We start from the raw sequence: 11,299 nt of genomic DNA on the forward strand, positions 1-11,299 counted from the left end.
TCCCCCTTCCGAGCACACAAAGTCCTCTCTGCCCCCAAGCTTGGCAGAGCAAACAGACTCTTCCTACAGCTGTAGCAGAGGAGGGATTTGAACTTGGGAACAGAGTGGAATCCCAGAAAGTCCATGCTACAGTGTAGAGAGCTTCAAGTGGAGGTTGGTCTGGAGGGTGTCTGTAGAGCCTAGCGGGAATGCACAGCTAAGGCTTGATCTAAATGCCACTAGATGGCACAATTTTGCTTCCCACAGGGATATTCGAGGGTGAGGGGAAGACGCATTAATACATGAAAGAGGACACAGCTAGTTTCTACTTTGGAGAAAACCCCAGTATGTGCCTTTTTGTTTTCTTGTTTTGTCTTATACTCTTCTTGAATGAAATAATGCACAAAACATAATCTCTTTAATTCTGTGTTGGTAATGGTACTTCTATGTTGCAAGTCTAGATAGCAAAATACTGCTTTTTCTTTTTTAACAGACTAGTATGCTCAGCATACAAACACTTTCAAATAAATCACAATGCTGCTCTTGTTTTGCAGTGTTTGTAATCCTCTACAAGGCTTATAAACCAAACTGGTGGTACTTTTCCCAATCTTTTTAGGCTTATCGACCCTTGCAATTTTCACTTGAATAAAGTCAGAAGAAATTTACACCTGGTGATATCATGCTTGTTTCTATTTCAGACCCCTTAGAAACAGTCTGCAAAATTCTAGGATTTTTGCGATCACATGTCTAAAAGCACTGGAAAAATGAATGAGAAAATGGAAGAATAATGTTTATCCTAAACAAAAGCATAATTATCTTCTTCTCTGTCAGAGGCAAGAACCAAGGATAGTGCAAAGCACACCTAGTCATAAAAGCCTTTATTTTCGTGCTCTTTCTTGACAATAACAGTAATAACTGTATAGCTTTAAAAACAAACAAACAAACAAACAAAAAACCCTACCACCCAGTATTAACTGTCCACTCTCTTTTAAATGCAGTGTTGGAATCACTTATGATCTGGAAAAATTCTTAACTCCTAACTCAGTCATGTCCCTCAGCAGCAAAACATTGGAGAGCATACAGGGGATGGTGGGGCTTTTTTTTCTCTCCTTTCTAATGATCAAAGACATTTTGGCTTGTTCCGCATCCCTTGCCAAGGGCTTTGGGTTATCCAACTGCCTGGTCCTGAACCCCTCCTTAGGAATGTGCAGAATCTTTAACAAGGCGATCTGATAAGGTGGACGATCTCTTCCTTTGGTACTAGGCAGTGGGCGGCTCTGGCAGGCCTGCTGTGTATCACCCTTGACACCTCTTCCATTCTTTCTGCCAGTCTAACTAAGATTAAGTGAGCCTCAGGAACTGTGCACAGCATTTTGGGCTTAGCTGTCACATAGGAGACCGCAGCCACCAAACTGAAATGTCTTGTTGCAAAGAGTAATCACAAAAATGGGAGAAAGAAGAGGTGGTTAAATTCATGACTCCATTCTGTGGCTGATCACGCTTATTTTCCTGTGCTTATTTTCTCAGTGCAAATGAGGGCAGCCTTTGCTTAAGAGGATAATCTTTTGGGGGTTTTGTGCTTCATAATTATAATTTCCCTATTTACTCTTTTGTGGTTAAATAGATTGTTTAGGTAGTTTTTTTAACAACAACAAAAAAGCAACACCAATAGGATTTTCTGTCTTAGGAAGTTTTTTATTGATTAACTCCTTGAGTCTATCTGTAGAAAAGATGAGTATTTTTATATGCCAGCTGGCCAACGGCTTGGCCATCCTCCTAATATGGGCAAGTGTTGCAGGAGCTGTTCTGAGAGCTGACCCTAACTGGCACTGGTCTCCGAGGAGCTGATAATGAGAAGGAGTTGCAGAGGACAAGTGTTTGCCCATGGATACATCCAAACAAAGGGATGGGTGGAGGGGAGAATGGAGGCAGAGTCTTCACTTTATATTCCCACTTGGAGAAATGAAGCTGACTCCTGCCATTTTTCCATGGTGAAGGCATCGCAGATGTACTAGAGGGGAACATCAGGACCGAGCCTGTTGTCCTGAGCGGTTAGCAGTACTACAAAGCCCTTAGTATACTAGCTTGTGCTGGAGCTCTTAACTGTGGCAAAGCCAGCAGATTGCATGGTCCTTCCTGGAAAACTACAGAGAACTACCTGGTTCACACTTCCATCTGGTTGAACCCATGCTGCTGCTATTTAATCCATCCTGTTAGACATATGAGCTCTGAACTGTCTTTCCAGACACTACTGTGGGGTAGTCAGTACCCTCCTTTGACTAAGCTACCACCACCCCAAATGCTCCCCTTCTGGGGCTGTCACATCACACAGAAGACACTCTTTGTGGGCTGTAGTGGTGTAAGTGTCCCGAGGAAACAAATTCTTCAGAGAGTGGTGTACCTACAAATCATACAGCTGATGTATCGGGCAACATTAAATGATCTAGATCTGAAAAATATTTTACAGTTTGCAGATGGCATAGGAAAGCATGGCTGACTCCTATGAGATGCCCAGGCACGTCTAACTCTACTGCAACTACTCTTTTTTTTTGCCAAAGTCCTGTTCTCCCAGGATATTAGCCTGTCCTGACATACCAGCAGTGTTCCCACCTGCCAGACCAATGTCTGAGCTCTCCATTTTTATTAGCCACTTCAGAAGAAAAGGGGCTAATTAAAATTCAGAGCTGCTTGGTCCAGCCTGCCTACACAGCATTTCCTTTCTTGATGTGAAAGCCTGGCCATGTTGCTCTATTCTTCCCCTCCTCCTTCACCTGCACTAGTGCCCTACTGATTTTGGAGCTGAAGCAGGAATGGCTAAATGTGGTGCATGTGCCTTGCAAAGCCCAGCCATTGCTGACAGGGTCATTAAAAAACACAGGCTGTTGCATGTTGAGAGAGGGTCACAACTCACATGTGATATTCTTAACACTGAGCTGAACAGATCAAGCAGTAAAAACTGTTTTCTTCTGGGAAGGGGATTGGAAGGGAGTTGTCAGTCTGTGAACTTATTTTTCCCACAACGTTGGAGGAAAATAATTATTGTTGTGCCAAAGGCTCCAGCAGTGTGAGTTGCTTCTGTGTGTCTCTAAAGGTCTAAACATCTACCCCTCCTCCAGCATTTCAACTCTCATTTCCAAATTTCCTCTATTTCCCTTCTCTCCTTTCAAATACTGCTCCTTTTCTACTTGTCCTTTCATCCATTCTCCCATGACCCCTCTACGTGCATGACTGTATAGACATCAGTATGCCACCTCTGTCTGAATCCTACCTGCTCATGTCCTCTCTCTTTCTCTGGAGGCACCAAACTGCCTATCTCAATCTTCCTTTATGTGCTTGATATATGCCATCCTTCCTTACTGGTTTACTGTTCCCTAGCCATCAACCTGCCTTCATCTCTCTGCTTCTCCCTCCTCGCCTCATCTCCTGAGCACCAAGACTTTTTGCTTCTTAAGGGAGTCACCTGAAAATTGCTGGTTGTGTTCCCATCTCACAGGCTGTAACACTACTTTTAGCGTCACTGGCTATAATGTCCCCTCCACCCTCCCTCAACACTGCTCTTAATATCTTAAGAGGCTCTTTTCCTGCTCCACTACCTATCCCTCAAGGAAGAGGAGGAGAGATGCCTTGTCTTCTGGGCTGGGATCCAGCTCATCATAGAAGGGGGACCAAACTGAAAAAGAGCAGAGAGGCTGTAGGCCATAGGCTTGAATGAAGTTGTGACTTTTCTATTGGTAGGACTGTGTAGGAGACTTTCCCTGCAGGACATTTGTCTGCTCTGCTGACTGCAGCTGTCCAAATAACCAGTATTGTCTTTATAGTAAAGGCAGGACTCAATTTAGAATAGGATGATGTGATGCCAGTCCAGGCTCACTCATAAATTTTTATGAGCCAGAGAAACAGTTCCTTTAAGTGTTGGACTTCTTATAGATGTTACTTGCCTCATGAGATTTGCATCTTTTGGCTGGAGCTTTCAATGCATGAACACGTCTATGAGAGTGTTCACAGATAATAATTCTAGCCTAGGGAGAGATTCAAGCATGTTGAAGGTAAGCTCCTGCCCTGTGTAGCAGCTGACCTCTCTGCAGAGGACAGCTAAGGAGATCAGCCTCTCCGGGCTGACAGCTGCCCGTGAACAACCCGCTGTTTCTTCACCAGAGTTGTCTTGCATTCATTCTCATTAAAAAGTACTTTCATCTGGTTCAGACTCAACCCATTCACATTCTACCTTCTTAAATCTGTTGTCTGAGCACTGACATTGTACATGTGCCTTGCCCAGCATTTTGGCTGTTTCGGAATAGCTGGGGAAAACCCATTGCTAATCCTAAACCAGAGGCTGTGACTCAGTTGGCAAAATTTAACACCCTGCTAAGATAAACATGCCACTGTTGTGATCTGTGCTTTTATAATGAAAGGGTAGGGAGGCGGATCCTGCATATGAACAATAGACTTCTGTATGGCAGCAGCTCTGAAGTCTTAAGAGCCATTTACAGAAAACTGCTCAACTGCATACTAGTTGTTCACATGAGTATGCATCAGAAATTCCTTGCACACACCCATGGATGTGGGCTGGGAGGATGTGACCCTGTCAGCAGCCCAGACCATGTTCTTTCACCTTTCCCTTTTTGTTCAGATGTGGATGCTTATGTTACTAATGTCCACTATCAAGCTAGCACCAAATATGGGTCTACATTGCTCAGGCAGAAAGCCCCTGCTTTTGAAAGACTATCACAAAGACTTGCAACCAATTTATCTCCTTGTGGGAATAAAAGGGGAGGAAGAATGAGGCTTGGTCCCAGAGAGCAGGGTTTCTTAAAGACATGTCAGTGTAGATGTCGTGGAATGTAGAAGTTCTCACTCTCCAGTACCTTCCACTTTTCATTTGTCCATTGTTTGCACCCATGGGTGGAGACTGGCATGAGGAATATTTACCACCTATTTATTATTATCAATGTAAATATCTATGGCAGATAAAAGGAAAGGGTAGCATGAGTCTCTTCCTCTGTAATCCTTGCTGTCCTTCACTCGTGCTGTCACTGAATATACTATAACTGCATATAGGAGTAGGAGCTCCCAAGCTGCAGAAGTGCGAGCAGGGGTTCTTGAGAGTAAAATGTGAAAAAATGCTGTTCTGTACAGGGTTTGTTATAGGCAAAAAAAGAATATCTATTAGAAGAAATCAGAATAGACAATTTTGGTTTTGTTTTCTTTCCTGCACTAAATTCTGACAATAAAACTTCTTCCATATCCTAGTAGATCTCACCAAGTGCCTGTCACCAAGTGCCTGGTTTACTGGACCTTTTCTGTGACATAAAATATGGGGAAGCTCCATAACCTTCCCCTAGGGTGACAGAGAGTCTCTCCCAGGCTTGAGCAACAGACTCCTTCCCTTGCCCCAGTATCAGTAAATCATGAAGCCATCCAGGACACTGTTTCTCCATCAGCTGTCCCTAACCCTTTTCCTCCCTTCTGCAGCCCTACTTCCTCCCACACATGACCCTCCAAATGCAGGCCCATTAGTCTGCATCTCTTTGTGTTCAGTCAAATCAAATTACCTTTTGAAGTGGCTTCCTGTACTTTGAAATTATGGAGCTATGGTAGACCTCCCTGGAAACAGGTACCGAAGTCCAGCTGGGAGTGTCTTCATGGTTGCTGCTTTGAACAAGCTTCACATCTCCTTTCCTGCTCATGAACATTGCAAAACTCCCATACCATCCTTGTTTGGAAACTCCTCTTCATTCCATCAGCCTATATGTGAACCTTGAACGAAGAAGCAAACAGTATTTAGGAAGACAGGGCACACAGAACTCCACCTCTTGCTTACTATTTCGCTTGCATTCTTGCTTACATATTCAGTTCTCAGGAACTGTTTACATTCCATCAAAGTGCTCCTACCTCCAGAGAGGGGCTGAGGTTGCTAATCAGAGTAACTCCATCCATTTCATAGGAAACATTCCATTATTTCAGGATAGTAAGGAGTATCAGCTGCCCCCACCATGGTATGTGAAATGTGACAGTCTATTACCACTGGTTCCTTAGTCATTTAGCAGTATTACAGGAATAGTCACTGCATACAGGTAGTTTAAGCCTGAATTGTGTCTTTGGAAAGTCACCTTGTTAAGAGTCACTCACAGAGTCTGCTCCAGGATCCACTGTAAACACTGGAAGACTGCTGACTTTGGCAGCAGTAGTTTCAGTCCTTTATATGCTAGTGGATGGATACCCTTGGTTTTCCCACATGAGAGTTAAAGCTTGGTAAAGTGAGTTTAAGCAGGAGGCTAAAGACTTCTCAGCATTGTAAGACAACTCTGGAGAAATGTGGAGGAAAAAATGTCAGAGCAGAGGGCAGGAAATCTAGCAGTATCTAGTTCCTAACAGATTTCTAACTTCAGTAGGCTCTCTGTGAGAAAAGGTATTTCCATTCTGTTTGCTAGGTTCCCTAAGGCCAACAAGCAGACCAGATATATAAATATCACTGTGGCTACTTTAAAATAAAATGTCAATATGCTTAATTGTCAGAAATTACAATAGCCCCTTGGAGGTATCGTAGTTCTAATTATTCAGCATTAAAGGCTGACTTAAGTTTTACCTTAAACATTCTCTTCCAGATATCTTTTTAAGTGACTATAAGTGTTTTTTCTTAAACTGACCAATAGAAAGATATCTGAAGTATATCACAGAGCCTTTTTATTGTGAGCTGTTTGCTCTGCAAGGGAGAAGAAAATTAGGGAGCTTCTCATGAAGAAGGAGCACCAGGGAGTTTACTGGAGCAGTCAGAGAAAAGTAGACAAACTAGTGACCTGTTTTTTCTTATTACTAAACCCTGAAACAACCAAACTCTTCACATCTTCTTTTAATGATCAGAGGCAGAACACACACATTCACAGCGCTCTATTAAAGGACCAGAACATGCATGAAGAGGCTTTCAATAAACATACAAAATCCATGCCACAAAATCCCATAATGAATGGTAATTAATTTTGATTTTCAGCATGAATGATCCTGTCTTTGTGTGTGAATATGTCCAGTTCCCTCTGATACCTTCAGGTCCCTTAAGCTGAACCTGTGTTGAGCCTCAAGGTTTTTTTAAACCGTGGCCACTAGGAACAGCTCTGGTGTCTCTGATCATCCAGGGATTTAGGTGGTGTAGGGTGCATGGGCTATTTCCCCTGAAGGACTTTTTGCAGTGGAGAGGAATGGTAAAAACAAATGGGACTTCTGTATGAATCTAGCTGTTCATGATAGCTTTTGACTGGCACCAGGGCTCTAAAGAGACGTGGTTTGGTATGTAATGGTGCAGGCTACAACCTAGCTGTCTGCTGTGCAGGTTCCCTCTGCAGAGATGAAAACTCAACCAGAAAGAGTCTTCTGTTTCTTGTCCTTTGCATTGCTATTGGAGAACAACCAGGGCCTCAAATCCAGGGACTGAAACCATACATGGCTTGGTTTTGCAATGAGTGAAGCTTAAGTCTGTGTTTTGGGTTGCAAGCATACTTTTAAAAATCAAGGTCCTGATATGGACTTTTAATTAATTACACTTTTAAATCTTCTGCCTTTCTATTTAAGTTTTGAGTGTCAGTGCAGGATTCAAATGGAGATCAACTTCTGCCAAGACAGAGCTCTTTGGCAGCATGAGTAACTCAGACCTCAGAGAAATAGATTAAATATTGCAGCCTAAAGAGTTTGCTGAAATTACAATTCAAAATGGGTAAAAGGCCTTTCATTTTGGCTTTTAAACAGAAGCACGGCTCTCTTAAAGATGTAATCTATGAAGCATGTCAAAGGTTTTTGACATTTGAAATTACATCTCCAGTACCAAAGAGAGGCTGTCAATTTGTAGCTTTGTGCTTTTTCTCCCTCTAAATGTGAGTAATTTCTTTTAGCTCTCAGTACATCACCAGTATACTGTTGTTTGTAGAACTGCTTGTATTTAGTAGATGAGAATCAATAAATGAACCATTTACTGACTGTGAAATTGACTTTTATAATTGAGAGACTGCTGAAAATGTATATATATCTGAGGCAAGCAAAAATCAAACTGCATTATATTGTCTGTTTGCTGCAGATCTGAGAGAAGAAAGTTGATCTTTTTGGATAAAAGTCACTGAATTGTGTAAGTGTTGGGTGGAAGGGACCACTGGATGGCACCTACTCCAACCTCCCATTCCAAGGAGCTAAATCAAATCAGCCATGACTTTTCTTGGATTGAGTCTTGAAAAAACCTCCAAGGATGGAGCCTACACATTCTTTCTGGTAACCTGTTTCTGAGCTGTGCTAGCCTCCCAGTGAGGAAATGTTTTCCTTTGTGTAATGCAAAAGTAATCATTCATGGTTTTTACTTTTTACAGTTTTATCTTAATATTCTTCTGTTATGAGAAAAAAAGTCCTACCTGCACAAACTTCAGAGGAAAAGGGGAGGAAAGCTTCTTTCTGATGTCAGAAATCAGGTATCTCAGCTACTCAACTCAATTAATCATCTAGGCTCCCTAAATGCACTCTCTATTAATGGGGAAACAGTGTCACTCCCAGATTGGAGAGGCAGAGGGACCACAGTAGGTACCAGCAAGAATGAAGGGCCTTCCGCTATTTCATCACTGAAGGTGGTAGGTTTGTCCATTAAATCAGTGGACACTTAAAGTTATCGAGACTGGGTGTTTTCTGCTCACTGTGTGTAATAGACCGAAACATTACTGAAACATAAGCAGAAAAACTGATATGAGGTCTGGAACAACCTAACCTGGGCTAAAGTTAATGTTCCTGTACCAAGGACCACTGCAAAATTTCTCTCCAGTGAAATAGTACTGGACAGTGGAAGTTTCCTATAGATGGTTCTGCTGATGGATCTTACTCCTATGGCAGGAAGCACTGTTGTTGAGACTTTTCCCAGAGACACACATGAGCAATGTGTTCAGCCACTAGATGCTTACGAAGAGAGCTTGTTATTTTACAGGCTGCTTGGGTACCTTATATAGCTTTATGGGTTAGGTAGCACAGAGTGGCCTCAGAGAAAGAAGTTGCTGGTCTACAGAATCCGTTGTGAAATTTATGACAAGTAGACGGTAATATAAGCTCTGCTAGAAATGACAATAGCGCAAAATTAGGCTAATAGTCATGAATTTTGCCTTAGTCTTCATTTTGGATTCATATCTTGAACCTTTTTGCAGGTAATGGGCTAGTGTGAATTACTAGGTTTAAATAGCTTGTTCTTTGGAGGACTAAGAAATTGGGCCTTGTTAGCTTTTGACTATAGGTGTATATACTTTTCCTACAGAGTTGCCACTAGACCCTTGAGTGGAGCATTCTGATGCTCCAAACGCTACAGGATTTTAGGAACTTCCTTTAAGAAATCAGAAGCAGTGTTTGATTTGCTGCTCAGGTTTGATGCAGTCTTTCTGCCTGGTTGAACTCTTTCCATCAGAGCAACTCTCAGGTATTGAATTTATTTGACACCTTGCCCCAGTAACTTACCTGGACTTGCTTAGCATACTAATTTTCCTCAGTGATTCTTCCACATCTATTCAGAGTCTGAGAGTCTCACCTATGTCATGGCTGATCTTTCTTTTACCATGCTTATTATATCATCTTCCTCCTTCCAGCCTCTGAGCCATGAGTGGATAAAGAGAGAAGAACATAGCAAATATAGCTGACATGTCAGCTTGAACCTGGAAATTTGCTCCTTCAGCATCTGACTATTTAACAAAAACGGGGCATGGCAAATTATCAAAGGGAGTTCTGCCTCCGACTTTCTGCCTCTCCCTTAGAACTTTCTGTGAAGACTTATTTAGTGTCACAAAGTATATAAAACAAAAACAAAACAAAAAAAAACAACCAAACCAAACCTGCCTTCCAAAGGCTCAAAAGCTCCCCTTAGAAGTGAGTTGGCAGAGACTTCCTGAAAATGGAAGCCAGACATCATGTTAAAAGCAGCAAAGAGGATTGGGGGTGGTGGGGTGGTGGTGGTGGTAATGTGTAGGTACTGTGTCATGATGATCTTAAAGGTCTTTTTCAACCAAAATGCTTTTATGATTCTATGATTCTACAGAATTCTGTGTTTGTATGCAGTTACTATTTTTTGCTAACTAATACAGCAAAACCTTTTATAAACCGGGACCAGACCAATCAAGTGACCTAATTTTCATCTAATTTAGATGAGCTATTGAGTTTAAAAAACAAGGCAGGCATCTGACAATTGGGTAGCATGAAACACTTTGTGTGTGGTTACTAAAATTGCACAGTATTTAGAAATAAGGCAAACAAATAACATTTTTTGGATTCTGTTTTTTCCAAGGAGAGGGAATGTGGGCACCAAGGAGAAAAGTGGAAAGAGAAAAAGAAATGTGGCATGTGACTTAAAGAGCTCCTCTAGTTCCTCTGTCTGTTTGCTGGCAGGATCAGGTCTACCTAAGACATTTCTTAAACCTTTGTCTAATCTCTTCCTAAAGATGTCCAAGGAAAGAGGTGGTATTGGTATGGGCCTTCCGTGGCAATCTATTTTAGACCTTATACTCTTACAAACTTCTCTGAATATATTACTTGAGTCATTCTTGCTTCTGTAGGAAACAACTACTGGGGCCTCACAAATGTCAGGCAGAACAGAGAGGTAGCTTTGTATGTCCTACAGACAACATCCCTGTCTATAAAGTCTTAGATGGTACTTGTAAATTCATTTTGAATCCTAATTCTGTCTTGTGGTCTCTTCCAGCATCATATCTTCTGAAGGTGTAATCAGCTCCTTCTCTATTCAGGCCTCCAGGTCATGAGTTAAATCAGTAAGCAGGACTAGATCCAGGACAGATACCTACAAAACCTCTCTCAGTTTCTTTTTCTACTCCAGTTGTGAACCAGAGTATGTAGTCACTGAGTGTAGTTCTCTGTGGGTTTGCACCCAACCTGCACTAGTTTCATCAGCACTCTAGCTAGCTACAAAGCCATTATAGAGCAGAAATTATATGGTGTGCCATAATTTTTTTCTTAATAAGTTCATTACAGCTGCTACTCATTTCCGTTTTCCCTTCAACAAGTATTTTGTTGCAAATACATGTACTTTTTTTTTTTTTTTTTTTTCCTGGGAATTGAAGTTTTCACGACAGGCATCTAAATTTTCATGCATTTTTCCATCACTTTTTAAAGACAGAGGTGATCTTTACTCTTTGCCTGTATACAGAGAATTTTTTAAAACCTTTCTGTATTGGAAGGAGGGATGGAAATATATGAATTTTAGGACAGCTACCAAATGTACAGGGGGAAAGCACTAGCTTAGTGAACAAGCCACTTGCAATAAAATTGGTTGGAAAATCACTTAATAGACCCGTATACTGAAGAA

The sequence above is a fragment of the Athene noctua genome, chromosome 1 (assembly GCF_965140245.1).
Source record: "Athene noctua chromosome 1, bAthNoc1.hap1.1, whole genome shotgun sequence".
NCBI classification, from domain to species: domain Eukaryota; kingdom Metazoa; phylum Chordata; class Aves; order Strigiformes; family Strigidae; genus Athene; species Athene noctua.